The sequence below is a fragment of the Aquarana catesbeiana genome, linkage group LG07 (genome assembly GCF_042186555.1).
Source record: "Aquarana catesbeiana isolate 2022-GZ linkage group LG07, ASM4218655v1, whole genome shotgun sequence".
NCBI classification, from domain to species: domain Eukaryota; kingdom Metazoa; phylum Chordata; class Amphibia; order Anura; family Ranidae; genus Aquarana; species Aquarana catesbeiana.
The window spans coordinates 256,953,061-256,967,385 of record NC_133330.1 but is presented as its reverse complement, the minus strand read 5'-3'; the positions used below and the strand labels follow the sequence as shown (position 1 = coordinate 256,967,385).

Below are 14,325 nucleotides of genomic sequence, written 5' to 3'. Positions count from 1 at the left end.
AACCTTTTCAGCTTGCGGTTCACCACTACATACAGGTTTCCTGCTTCCAGAGTAGCGCTGACGTCATCTCGCACGCCCGGCTTCAGTGGCTACACTCGGCTTCCCTGGCTCCATCCTCCAGCAGCAGCAGACACACTACACCCCAAACAGCTTGGCACAACGCTGCTGGATCACTGAGGTCAGTTCCAGCCATCCTCACAGCCAGCGTATCTCTGCTTACACTACATTCCTCTGGATTCTGATAGTACCTGACCTCACGCCAGAAGAGGCCGTCCATCACCCCACTTTCTTCCATCGGGACAATACTGTTCCCCACATGCTTTGGGTGACCTCTCTCCACGTGTGACCGGCGAGCCTCATGAAAGCATTTAACCCCTTGTCACACATATACATATATATATATATACACACACACACACACACACACACACACACACACACACACACACACACACACACATACATATATATATATATATATAAGTAAAATTTTGCCTCCTACCCATAGAGCACTGCTTTTTTGTCTTTTGATCATTCACAGCATGCCTTGAATAAACTGCATTTTTGCTTGCATGTAATTGGATGATGGAAGTCAGCAGAGCTTCTCTTCATTTACCAATCTCTAAAGCAAATACACTTTCAAAGTGCGCAGTCTATTTACCTAGTAAATGAACCCCAATATGTCTTTTTTTGCAATGAATGTCTCCCACTCTCCTCTCTTCCTGGTCTCACAAGAGACTCTGAGAACAGTGTGAGCGATTGGCTCCTTCTGCTTTCAGAAGAATCCTTTGAGGCAGGAGTGGGCAATATGGCTGAATTGGGCTGTGTGTGTGTATGCCCAGCCCAGCTCAGGAGCGCACACACACACAGGTGACTCCTCGGACACAACTTGCTGAGGGGGGACCCGCAGGGAAGAAGCAGACAGCACCGGTGGGGAACTCCAAAAGAGGAGGTAGGGGGCTGCTCTGTGCAATACCACTGCACACAGCAGGAAAGTATAACTTCTTTTTTATTTTAATTAAAAAAAAACAGCCACCTTTACAATCACTTGAAATCTTTCTCAGAGACTTTGCTAAGAGAGGTAGCCGGATTTGTGTCAAGGGCCTTGTTCTCACAGGCATACGAAAGAATACGCCCGTGTGAGGGCTGTGTTGGCCTACAGAGAGATGCACAGGTTTTCTGTGAATCCTCATGCAGGCAGGCCCATTCATGTTGATTAGGATGCAGTGGCTGCATGGACACAGCTGCTGCTCCCACTTCATCAGCCGTGCAAGTGTGGGTGCTCCCGCATGGCTGTCAAATTGGGTGCAGTGCCTATGTCCATGAAGTCGCTGTGTGCCAACTGACACAAATCAGACAGCCTGCAGAGGGATGCACGGAACACTTGTGCATCCCCATGCAGGCAAACACAGCATAAACTATAGGTCTCCCATGTGAACAAGGCCTAACTATATTGCTAATTGGCTTTATAAATAGCCTCCCATGTATCTTGCCAGGACTGCACCCAGTTAGTATGACATGGGCCCTGTGTTGTCAACAACAGGAACTTGGCAGAGGTGCAACTTTTTCCAGCTGACCTCTCACCTTTATTTCCTAAAGCCTATGCGCAGCCTCAGACAAGGGAAGTTACACTAAATAAGAGCCTAATCTCCATCTATTAAAGGTCATTTTTCCTCATTAAGCAGAATGTAAAGCTGATGTTTAGGTTTTCTATTTTTGGGGATAAAGCGCACACCCATCGGTTATGTGTAATGCTGTGTATCATTACCTGCAGGCTAAAATCTCAACTGCAATGCCTTCTTCATAGACACTGGATACTGCCCTAAACAGCTGTCTTCTGGTGCTGTGATTGTTAACAGCAAACTTTGCACATGTAAACAGACATGCCGGTTAAGGGCATTCCTTTCCTCAGGCGCTGTCACAGCATGAGGATGGAGAGCCAGTAACTGGTAATTCTGACAGGACACACTTCCACTGATCATCAGTGTCCTGATTATCAGTGTAGCCTATCAGTATAGCCTATGAGTGCCGCCCTATTAGTGCTCACCAGTACAGCCTATGAGTGCCGCCTATCAGTGCCCATCAGTACAGCCTATGAGTGCCGCCTATCAGTGCCCATCAGTACAGCCTATGAGTGCCGCCTATCAGTGCCCATCAGTACAGCCTATGAGTGCCGCCTATCAGTGCCCATCAGTACAGCCTATGAGTGCCACCTATCAGTGCCCATCAGTACAGCCTATGAGTGCCACCTATCAGTGAAGTCTATCAGTGCCCATCAGTACAGCCTATGAGTGCCACCTATCAGTGTCCATCAGTACAGCCTATGAGTGCCACCTATCAATGCCCATCAGTACAGCCTATGAGTGCCACCTATCAATGCCCATCAGTACAGCCTATGAGTGCCAACTATCAGTGCCCATCAGTACAGCCTATGAGTGCCACCTATCAATGCCCATCAGTACAGCCTATGAGTGCCCCCTATCAGTGCCCATCAGTACAGCCTATGAGTGCCACCTATCAGTGCCCATCAGTACAGCCTATGAGTGCCACCTATCAGTGCCCATCAGTACAGCCTATGAGTGCCACCTATCAGTGAAGCCTATCAGTGCCCATTAGTACAGCCTATGAGTGCCACCTATCAGTGAAGCCTATCAGTGCCCATCAGTACAGCCTATGAGTGCCACCTATCAGTGCCCATCAGTACAGTCTACGAGTGCCACCTATGAGTGCCACCTATCAGTGCCCATCAGTACAGCCTATGAGTGCAACCTATCAGTGCCCATCAGTACAGCCTATGAGTGCCACCTATCAGTGCCCATCAGTACAGCCTATGAGTGCCACCTATCAGTGCCCATCAGTACAGCCTATGAGTGCCACCTATCAGTGTAGCCTCATCAGTGCACATCAGTGAAGAAGAAAAATTATTTTTTGCTGAAATTTATATCAGAAACTAAAAAAATGTTTCCTTTCTTTTTGAAAATTTCAGTCTTTTTTCGTTTGTTTAACAAAAAATAGAAAACTCTGTGGTGCATAAATATCACCAAAAGAAAGCTCTATTTGTTTAGAAAAAAAACTATAAACATGTAATATGAGTACAGTGTTACATGATCACACAATTGTCATTTAAAGTGCAACAGCACTGAAAGCTGAAAATTGGCCTGGGCAGGAAGGGAGTGAAAGTGTCTGGTATTGAATTGGTATACAAACTTTATTGAAATGTCACATTGCACTCCGTTCCAGTGGCCGCCCTGTGGAGTGATGCAGTGGATTGCCTTGCACGGTGCCGTATTTCTTTGCAGTGCTGAGACTGCTCTGGAATAGACACCTACCACACCTGCTGTGAATGGACTCTGAGACAGATCCTGGAAAGAGCCATGCAGAAGGACACGTGACAGCTCAGTATGAGGAGAACATGCACAGAGCTGGAAGTTGCCAGGCAACCAGAAGCCCAACGATAGGGGGCGTGACTATGAGGACCCCTCAAGACTGTCCTGGCCAGTGCCTGCAGCTCGTAGCTGTCAGTGTGCCAATTCTCATGAAATGACAGATTTGTTAATCTCTTCGTTCTAACAATAAAACGTGGGTGACTGATAACCCCACACCTGTACATACTCTACACCGCACCTGTTATCGGCATGTGTGACAGCCAACCCTCCCCGGGGTGTCACTAGAGGAAGCGACAACACTGACAGGGGTGCTGTACGTCTATAGTTCAGTATTAGACTCCTTCCTCCCTCTTACCTGCACTGTACGGACAAATCACGGGGTTCCCTGTAATCACCTTCTACTGCAACACAGCCCCTCCGCGGAAGACTACCACTCCCGGCATACACCGCTCTCACTTCCGGACTCCCGGGATGTATCACGTGACGGGACACACAGCCCAAACATGGAGATTCTTCCTGTCTCTGTGCACTGACTGTACAGCTCTGTGAGTGGTGACAGGGACTGGCTGGAAGGGGGATACATACAGGATATTGGGGGGTGTATGCTGGGGGACATAAGGGCACTATATGGGGACACTAAATGGGGCGCAGGATATGGGAACACTAAATGGGGCGCAGGATATGGGAACACTAAATGGGGCGCAGGATATGGGAACACTAAATGGGGCGCAGGATATGGGAACACTAAATGGGGCGCAGGATATGGGAACACTAAATGGGGCGCAGGATATGGGAACACTAAATGGGGTGCAGGATATGGGGACACTAAATGGGGCGCAGGATATGGGAACACTAAATGGGGCGCAGGATATGGGAACACTAAATGGGTTGCAGGATATGGAGACACTAAATGGGGTGCAGGATATGGGAACACTAAATGGGGTGCAGGATATGAGGACACTAAATGGGGTGCAGGATATGGGGACACTAAATGGGGTGCAGGATATGGGAACACTAAATGGGGTGCAGGATATGAGGACACTAAATGGGGTGCAGGATATGAGGACACTAAATGGGGTGCAGGATATGGGGACACTAAATGGGGTGCAGGATATGGGGACACTAAATGGGGTGCAGGATATGGGGACACTAAATGGGGTGCAGGATATGGGGACACTAAATGGGGTGCAGGATATGGGGACACTAAATGGGGTGCAGGATATGGGGACACTAAATGGGGTGCAGGATATGGGAACACTAAATGGGGTGCAGGATATGGGAACACTAAATGGGGTGCAGGATATGGGAACACTAAATGGGGTGCAGGATATGAGGACACTAAATGGGGTGCAGGATGTGGGAACACTAAATGGGGTGCAGGATGTGGGAACACTTAATGGGGTGTAGGATATGGAAACACTAAATGGGGTGCAGGATATGAGGACACTAAATGGGGTGCAGGATATGGAGATGCTAAATGGGGTGCACGATATGAGGACACTAAATGGGGTGCAGAATATAGGGACACTATATAAGGATGTGGGGATGCAGAATATAGGGCTACGTTATATGGATATTCTATATGTGGGCAATATATAGGGGTGTAGAATATGGGGATACTGTATAAGGATGTGGGGATGCAGAATATAGGGCTACAATCGTGGCCAAAAATATTGGCACCCCTGCATTTCTGATTGGAAGGGTTCCTTTTCCCAGCTGCTGTTTTGAGATCTCTCCACATGTGCTCTATGGCAGCGGTCCCCAACCTTTTTGGCACCAGGGAGCGGTTTCATGGCAGCCAACTTTCCCAGAGGCCAGGGGGAAGAGGGGATATTCATGGAGTCTGCCATCAGCCCAAAGTGCCATCCCATCCGCCATACAGTGAACGTATCCCCATCCATCTGTTTTTAGCGGACCAGATCGGATGCCAGACCGAACTGGTCCGCCTGTACGTTTTTCAGGCGAACCCACTCAGACCACCCATTGTTCTCTATGGGGCGGCAGATTTCAGCGGACACCTACTGGCATCCGATCCGGTCCGCTAAAAACAGATGGATGGGGATACATTCACTGTATGGCGGATGGGATGGTAATTGTATGGATAGAGGATAGCAGCCTGTGTCCATGTCTGCTCTGCAAAGCGGAGCAGACATGGACCTGTCATCCACCTGCTCAGTGGGGATCAGCAGGGAGATTCCCTGCTGAGCAAGCGGATCCGCTCCATCTGAAAGGGGCCTTACAGAGCAGCCTTTGTTACATTAATTTAAAGAGGCACGGTGATGTAAAGGGGGACTGCACTGTACAGTAAAGGGGAACTGAGGACACTGATATAAAAGGGGGACTTTGGGCTGAGGACAGATGCCATGAATATCCCCTCTTCCCCCTGGGAAAGTTTGCTGCCATGAAACCGCTCCCTGGTGCCAAAAAGGTTGGGGACTGCTGCCATAGAGCACATGTGGAGAGATCTCAAGTCTGCTGGTGTGAAAGGGGGCACTGTGATATAAAGAGTACACACAGGCTAGCACCGCTCTACTGTGAAAACCCCCAGATATGCATGTTGGTTACTGGTACCTTCTCTCCAGGTGCCAGGTTTAGACGACCTCCCACTCGTCACAAACTTGGAATATGGATATATGGAAAGAACCCGCACCCTGGAATCCATCCAAATTCTTTATTCGATAATCACCAAGTTACTTTGTACTTGGTGATTATCGAATAAAGAATTTGGACGGATTCCAGAGTGCGGGTTCTTTCCATATAGTGATATTATAGTTATATTACAGTGCTTCTACCAATCACAGCCTCCTTCATCACAGTGCCCCTGCAGTCTGCCCCCACCCCCCTTTCTTCTGTAACATCACACTTTCTAATTTCTGCCTCCCCTGCACAAGACTCGCACCTTTGACAGGGCAGAGGCTGTGACCAGTCCGTGTATCCTCTCCTGGCTCCCCTGCCTGCCTGGCCGATATATGTCATCCTTTCAGCAGGGCAGGGGGCTGCAGGAGTTCTCCATTCTAATCTGCAGCTCCTACCACCCCCTGCTCTGCTTATTGGATGACATCATCATCCGGGTGGGCAGAGGAGCTGGGAGAGGACACACAGGCATGGCCGCACAGCAGGAGGTGGAGGATATGGAGACAACCACAGTCTGTGATAGCCCTGTGCGGACTGAAGTCGCCGCTCATCTCCTGCTGTGCGGCCCGGTCATCAACAGGTTCCGGTCCATGCTCTGGGGGTTGGAGACCCCTGCTCTATGGGATTTAGATCTTGACTCATCACTGGCCAGTTAAGTGCCCTCCGGTGCTTTGTATTAAACTATTTCTGGGTGATTTTTGATGTGGTCTTTGGGTCATTATCCTGCAGTAAGACTCATGACCTCTGATGGAGGTTTCTGACACTGGGCCCTACATTGCACCCCAGAATTCTATGGTAGTCTTCAGATTTCATAATGCCATGCACACGGTCAAGAAGTCCATTTGACTGTATTTTTTTCTTTAAAGGCCTCATTTCTTTTTCTGAAAACAGTAGAATAATGGGCTTTACCAAAAAGTTGTCATTTTGTTTCACCTGTCCACAGCACATTCTCCCACAAGGATTTTGGCTTCCTCAGGTAAGTTTTGGCAAACTTTTTGATCAACTTTTCTCCTTCTTCCATATCCAGGGAGCTACAGTGCCATGGGCTGAAAACCTCTTGACAATGGTGCGCATAGTGGGAACAGGAACATTAAGATCTCTTGAGATGGGCTAGTAACCTTGAGATTGTCCATGCTTTTCCCTAATTTTTGTTACCAAATCCTCAGACAATTCTTTGCTGCTCTTTTTCTTCTCTATGCTCCGTCTGGAACACAGAGACACACAACAGAAAGGTTGAGTCAATTTTTCACCATTTTAACTGGTTGCCGGTATGATTTCTATATTGTCAGCACTTGTTAATTGATACAGGTGAGTTTAATTACAAATTATAGGAACATATTAAACTTGGAATGCAATTATTTCTTACAATTTTTAGAAGGTGCCAATAATTTTTTGCGTGGAATGTGTCAGATTTGGCTTTTTGTTTCTCTGCTTTTTTTGTGGCATACCAATACAAACAAAATAAATAAACATGAGAATACCTAAACATTTGTAATTGTAACAATTTTCTGGGCAAAGTGGTACAATATATGACAGAAATGCAGAGGTGCCAATATTTTTGGCCATGACTCTACATGATATGGATGTTCCATATAGGGGCATTATATATGGTGAAGGATATGGGGACACTGTGGAGATGCAGGACATAGGGGCACTATCTATGGGTGGAGGATTTGGGGACACTATGTAAGGGTGGGGGTTGTGGGGATGCAAAATATAGGGCTACATTATATGGATATTCTATATGGGGACAATATTAAGGGGTGCAGGTTACAGGAACAGTACATGGGGACACTAGGGGTTTAGAATATGAAAACGGTATATGGGGGTGTAGAGTATGGGGCAGGTTATAGGAACTTGTTGTGGGGGTGCAGGATATAGAAACACGGAGTGTAATGCTTGGTCTTAGTATATATGTGAGGACAATGAATGGTAGAACTTCTCCTATTCTATACAGTTGTACTAAAAAGTTTGCATATCCTGTCAGAAATCGTCATGCTAAAAAACTTTTATTTAAGGATAGTGATCATGTGAAGCCATTTATTATCACATCGTTGTTTGGTTCCTTTTTGAAGCATAATGATAACAGAAATCACTCAAATGACCCTGATCAAAAGTATACATACCCTGGAATGTTTGGCCTTGGTACAGACACACAAGGTGACACACATAGGTTAAAATAGCAATTAAAGGTTAATTTCCCACAGCTGTGCCTTTCTAAATTGCAATTAGTGTCTTTGTAAAAATAGTCAATGAGTTTGTTAAATCTGACGTGGATGCACTGAGCAGGATAGATACTAAGCAATGGGGAACAGAAAAGAACTGTCAAAAGACCTGTGTAACAAGGTAATGGAACTTTATAAAGATGGAAAAGGATATAAAAAGATATCTAAAGCCTTGAATATGCCAGTCAGTACTGTTCAATCACTTATTAGGAAGTACAAAATTTGGGGATCTCTTGATACCAAGCCAAGGTCAGGTAGACTAAGAAAAATTGCAGCCACAACTGCCATAGGAACAAGGAAAACCCCACATGTAACCTCAGGAGAAATAGAGGCTGCTCTGGAAAAAGATGGTGTGGTTGTTTCAAGGAGCACAATAAGATGATACTTGAACACAAATGAGCTGCATGGTCGAGTTGCCAAAAAGAAGCCTTTACTGTGCCATAAAAAAGCCTGGTTACAATATGCCCGACAACACCTTGACACTCCCAACAGCTTCTGGCACACTGTAAATCTGAAGTGACAAGACCAAAATAGAGCTTTATGGTCACAACCATAAGTGCTATGTTTGGAGACGGGTCAACAAGGCCTATAGCGACATTAATACCATCCCCACTGTGAAGCATGGTGGTGGCTCACTGATGTTTTGGGTGTGTGTGTGAGCTCTAAAAGCACAGGGAATTGTGATAAAATGGATGGCAAGATGAATGCAGCATGTTATCCAACAGTTTGCATTCTTCTGAACGAAAGCTGTGCATGGGAGGCTCTTGGACTTTCCAGCACGACAATAACCCTAAACACAAGGTCAAGATGATCCTCTAGTGTTTACAGCAGAAAACGGCGAAGGTTCTGGAGTGGCCATCACAGTCTCCCGACCTAATTATAATCAAGCCACTCTGGAAAGATCCCAAACGTGCAGTTCATGCAAGATTTTGCATTAACTGGAGGCATTTTGCCAATATGAATGGGCAGCTATGCCACCTGCAAGAATTTGGGGCCTTACAGGCAAATTTTACAAAAGACTGCACACTGTCATTGATCCTAAAGGGGGCAATACACAGTATTAAGAACTAAGGGTATGCAGACTTTTGAACAGGGGTCATTTCATTTGCTTACTTGTTGCAGTGTCTTGTTTTATGATTGTGCCATTCTGTTATGACCTACAGTTACAGAATATGAATCCTATAAGAAATAAAAGAAATGTTTTGCCTGCTCACCCATGTTTTCTTTAAAAATGGTACATAAAGTATATTACCAATTCTCCAAAGGGATGCAAACTTTTGAGCACAACTGTAAGCTGAATATAATTCCTAGTATCTGTTCTTAGACTGTATGTAGGCACACTACACAGTACCATTTCTCATACAATGGGGAAAATAAATATTTGATCCCATGCAGATCTTGTAAGTTTGCCCACTTAAAAAGAAATTAAGGGTCTATAATTTTTATCATAGGTGTATTGTAAATGATAGAGATAGAATATCAACCAAAAATCCAGAAAAAACATGATACAAATGTTATAATTTGAGTTGCAGTTCAGTGAGTAAAATAAGTATTTGATCCCCAAGCAAAACATGACTTAGTACTTGGTGGAGAAACCCTTCTTGACAACCACAGAGGTAAGATGTTTCTTGTAGTTGATGACCAGGGTTGCCCCTATCTCAGGAGGGATTTTGATCCACTCTTCTTTACAGATTTTTTCTAAATCCTTAAGGTTTCCTGGCTGTCACTTGGCAACTCGAAGTTTCAGCTCCTTCCATTAATTTTCTACAGGATTAAGGTCTGGAGACTGCGCTTCTTCTTGAGCCACTCCTTTGTTGCCTTGGCGGTGTGTTTTGGATCATTGTCATGCTGAAAGGCCCACCCATGACCCATTTTCAGTGTTCTGGCTGAGTGAAGAAGGTTCTCATCCAAAATTTTACAATACATGGCCCTGTCCATTGGCTCCTCAATGCGGCAAAGTCGGCCTGTACCTTTTAGCAGAGAAACAGCCCCAAAGCATACTGTTTCCACCTCTGTGCTTGACTGTAGGGATGGTGTTCTTAGGGTCATAGTCAGCATTTTTCTTCCTCCAAATATGGTGAGTCCCCCCTCCTGAAGAAGGGACATGTACAGTAATGCCAATGAACATCTAAATGATTCAGAGAAGGATTGTGAGAAAGTGCTTTGGTCACATGAGACCAAAATTGAGCTCTTTAGCATTAACTCAACTTGCCGTGTTTGGAGGAAGAAAAAGGAATACACACCTCCAGATCTCTCACACACAAGCTCAGGAAAAAAAGTCATATAGAAACCATCGTAGTGCTTTCTATAAAATTATATATATTTAATAAAAAGAAAATACTCCCACAATTGAAGTGCACGAGACGTGCAACACATATGTTTTGCATATAGAAGACCACTACTGTACAGGGGGCAGCCGAAAGGGGCTGTAGCTTGTGGGTGAAATCCCAGTGCTTGTCATACTACCCCCCCCCCCCCCTTAAACTGCTGTGTATAGAAAAGTGTAGCTTCTCCCACACTCTCCACAGATGCAGACAGATACAACAGACTTGCTGGCTGCATCACCAGATGAAAATAGAAGAAAGAAAGCCCAAAAAGAAAACTAATGCAGCCATCTCATCTAAGAATTGGTAAGCTGCAATATAATAAATATTTGCTTTTGGGTGTAATAATGCTTTAGGGCCAGTTCACACCAGAACGCAGAACTAGGGTCATTGGTTCGAATCCCAACCACAACACTACCTGCCTGAAGTTTGCATGTTCTCCCTGTGCCTATGTAGGTTTCCCCTGGGTATTCTGGTTTCCTTCCACACTCCAAAGACATGCTGGTAGGTTAAATGGCCCCTGTGACAGACCTAGCCGGGACAGAGACTTTTGGAGAGGACTGAATGCTAGCCTCTTGCCTTGAGATTTTGGGCCCTGGCATTTTGGGGAACAGTGCTCTTTGTGAGCTGTATGCCTGGGGACCCTTGAGGTGGTGTTACTTTGGATTCAGGTCCATGTCCCCCCAAGACACACAGACTCTGGGAACCCTGTATATGCCATATTAGAAATAGTGGCTGATTCATAATGCCGGGACAAATACTGTTAGGAGATAGGACATATAGCTGATGTCAACTAGAGCCACCTGTCTGTCAGTTGTCTGCTATAATGTAAATTAGTCTAGTATGACTTGTCACAGCTTCTAAGGCTGGCCATACACTATACAATTTTCTGATTCAATTTCCTTTAGATTTACCTTCAACTATGTAGTGCAAGGGCCTGTCTGATTGCATACAAATTGAAAGGGTTTAGGTTTGACCTCATATTATATGGTTTTGGTAAATCTAAAGGAAAGTTGAACAGGAAAATTGTATAGTGTATGGCCAGCTTAAGAGTCTTTCACCTATTGTTGTTTGTGCTAATTAACCTTGCAATTGTATGAAGGAGTTCTGTGTTCAGATGTATGATAATATGTATTGTAGTTAGGGAGTCACATTGGCTCCTTTAAGGAATAAGTTAATTAGCTCATGTTAATTTATGTTTCTGGTTACAAGTGTATTGTTAGAGTAATATCAGCAGGAGGTAGGAACCTCCTCTTTAACTGTATATAAGACTTGTATTCTTGTTCTAATAAACTGTCTGATGTTTTACCCTACACTGTGCAACGACTAGTGAATGGGAAAGCTAAGGGGTCTTGGATTGTGTGGTACCGGACAGAGGAGCGATACTGCGGATAGACTGACCGTACTTGAGTACGGGGGGTCCGTCAGAGCCCCTGTCTAAATTGGCCCTAGTATGTGTATGTGAGTTAGGGACCTTAGATTGTAAGCTCCTTGAGGGCAGGGACATGTGTGAATGTACAATATTAATGTAAAGCACTGCATAAATTGACAGCGCTATATGAGTACCTGTAATAAATAAATAAAAAAGTAAAAATAAACGCAGTGCAGGAAACCCACATTCTGTGCATGTTTCCTGCACTGCCTTTAAAACACTATTTATTGATCTGCGTTGGGTGTCAGTAGGTTAATGACACCCCAAACGCAGGTTGCAAACACAGTGTCTTTGCCAACATCGGATCCCATGGTACAAAAGTACCATGTAATCCAGATGCAGTGCGTTTCCAAACGTAGTGCATGTGCTACTTTTGGTGAAAATTTGACTCAAGATTAAAGCGGGGTTCCACCCAAATTTTGAACAAAATCTGTATGCATTCTCTTCCTTGCCTAGATGCTGACATGCCGTTTAAAAAAATTTAAATCGCAGTAATTACCTTTTATTTTTTTTATTCTTCTTTGCACTTCCTGGTTCTCCTCCTGTGGGAGTAGGCGTGTTTCTGCCTCTCCCAGACTCCGCACAGTCTCCTGGGAGCTAGTCTCAGGCTTCCCAGGATGCCACTGAGCATGTGCGGGAACGAGCGGTGAATGCTGGGAGCACAACATTCACCGCATACAGGAAATAAATGCTTGTGGGCTTCAAATGCCCACAATGAAAATGGAAACCGCCTGCAGTGAATAATATAAGTTATTCTTTCCGACGAAATCTGACACAGGCGGACATATTACACACAATATGTGAGTATGTAATGCTGAGAAGAAAAGTTTGTGAATGAACTAAAAAAAAAAAAAACGATAGATAGGTGGACCCCCGCTTTAATGGGCTAAAATAGTGCTGCACAGAACTGCATGTGGACCGTGCAGCATTCCTGTGCGATTCACATGCAGTTCAACGTGTGAACTGGCTCCTAAAGCGGAGTTCCACCCAAAAGTGGAAGCTCCACTTATCTGTCTCCCCCTGGTGCCACATTTGACACCTTTTGGGGAGCTGGGTATCTGGTTTTGACAGATCTCGCAATGGCGAGGTCACTCAGGAGGTTCGGCCTCCTTCCCCTGCTGCCGGGCCATTTAGAAAGCACAGCACGCTTTGCACATGTGCAGTAGGGAAACGGTTGTGAAGCCAAAAGTCTTCACTGCCGGTATCCCTTAGAACGAATGGCGGTGGCAGCACACGAGTGCCGATAGAAACATTGGCTGCGGTGCCGACATCGCTGGATTCCAGGACAGGTAAGTATCCTAATATTAAAAGTCAGCAGCTACAGTATGTATAGCTGCAGACTTTTAATTTTTTGCGTTCCTCTTTAAGTTTTCATGGTCTTCTGGAAATACTGGTATAACATATTTTGCTGATGTGAAAATACTGGAAACTTTTTGTATATTTAAATGTTTACTGGTGTGCTATTTTTGGTAGTTTCACATCCTTGTAAGAAGAAGTACACATAGATATGTGAAACAGAAGCATACACATACGAACACAGATGCAGTGTGACCCCTCTCCTCCCCCATGCCTGCTCCCCCCACTGTTTAGAATGATTTTTCGACAGGGATCTGTACAGCAATGTGCAGGTGTGACTGCAGGTTGTACAGAGATGAATGTCTCGGTCACTGAGAAGCAGGTCGGTGCTAAAGCTGAGGTCTGTGCGGGGGCATTTTAGATGCAAAAATAGAAAATTACACCTGCATTGTGTGGGTGTAAAAAAACTGTTAGTGCTTTCTGCCGCCACCATGTAATAAACTTTCAGATGCAGGGCCCCTGCTACATGGCAGTGAGAAGTGGGTTCACACTGCGTCTATAGTGTGTAAATGCAATTTTATATGGAATAGGAACTTTTTTTAAAGTATACCTACACTGAAAAAGGAATTTCCTCTTTGACAGCTCAACAAATTGTGTCTGAACAGGTTAGACAGCTTATGGGATTATATTATAGCATCCTGGAAGGACAATTCAACTTTTTGCCAAATCTGCTATACAGTGTGAGTCAAAGGAAGGCATTATGAAATGCATTTAAGACCTCATACATACATAGGTATACATAGTTTCCTGATTTTGAGGAACTGTCCCCGATTTGGAACAAAGTCCCTCTTTCCTCCTTATTTGTCCCTCATTTTGGTCTGATCTATATAGTTGTATATAAAATGCACTTTTTTATCTTTCACTGTTTCCCAGTGCTAAATCTTTTTAGCCAAATTCTAAACTACTGCATTTGTAAATTTCAAAAGCCAATACAGTATAAAGGACTAGTAGTGGTAAAAAAAAAATGT

General features: G+C 44.8%; 1 protein-coding gene across 6 annotated transcripts in view; it reads right to left on the bottom strand.

Annotated features, from left to right (window-relative positions):
- Window positions 1–3,871, bottom strand: part of PIGC (phosphatidylinositol glycan anchor biosynthesis class C) — a 45,117-nt gene extending 41,246 nt beyond the window's left edge. For 3 of the 6 annotated variants that reach the window (XM_073593222.1, XM_073593221.1, XM_073593223.1), the window contains exon 1: window positions 3,742–3,859. The gene's annotated coding sequence lies outside the window, so the exon portion shown is untranslated. Of the gene's footprint in view, window positions 1–3,741 lie in introns of all 6 variants that reach the window. The other 3 variants (XM_073593225.1, XM_073593227.1, XM_073593226.1) reach the window with 3 other exon arrangements.
- Window positions 3,872–14,325: the final 10,454 nt, after the last annotated feature.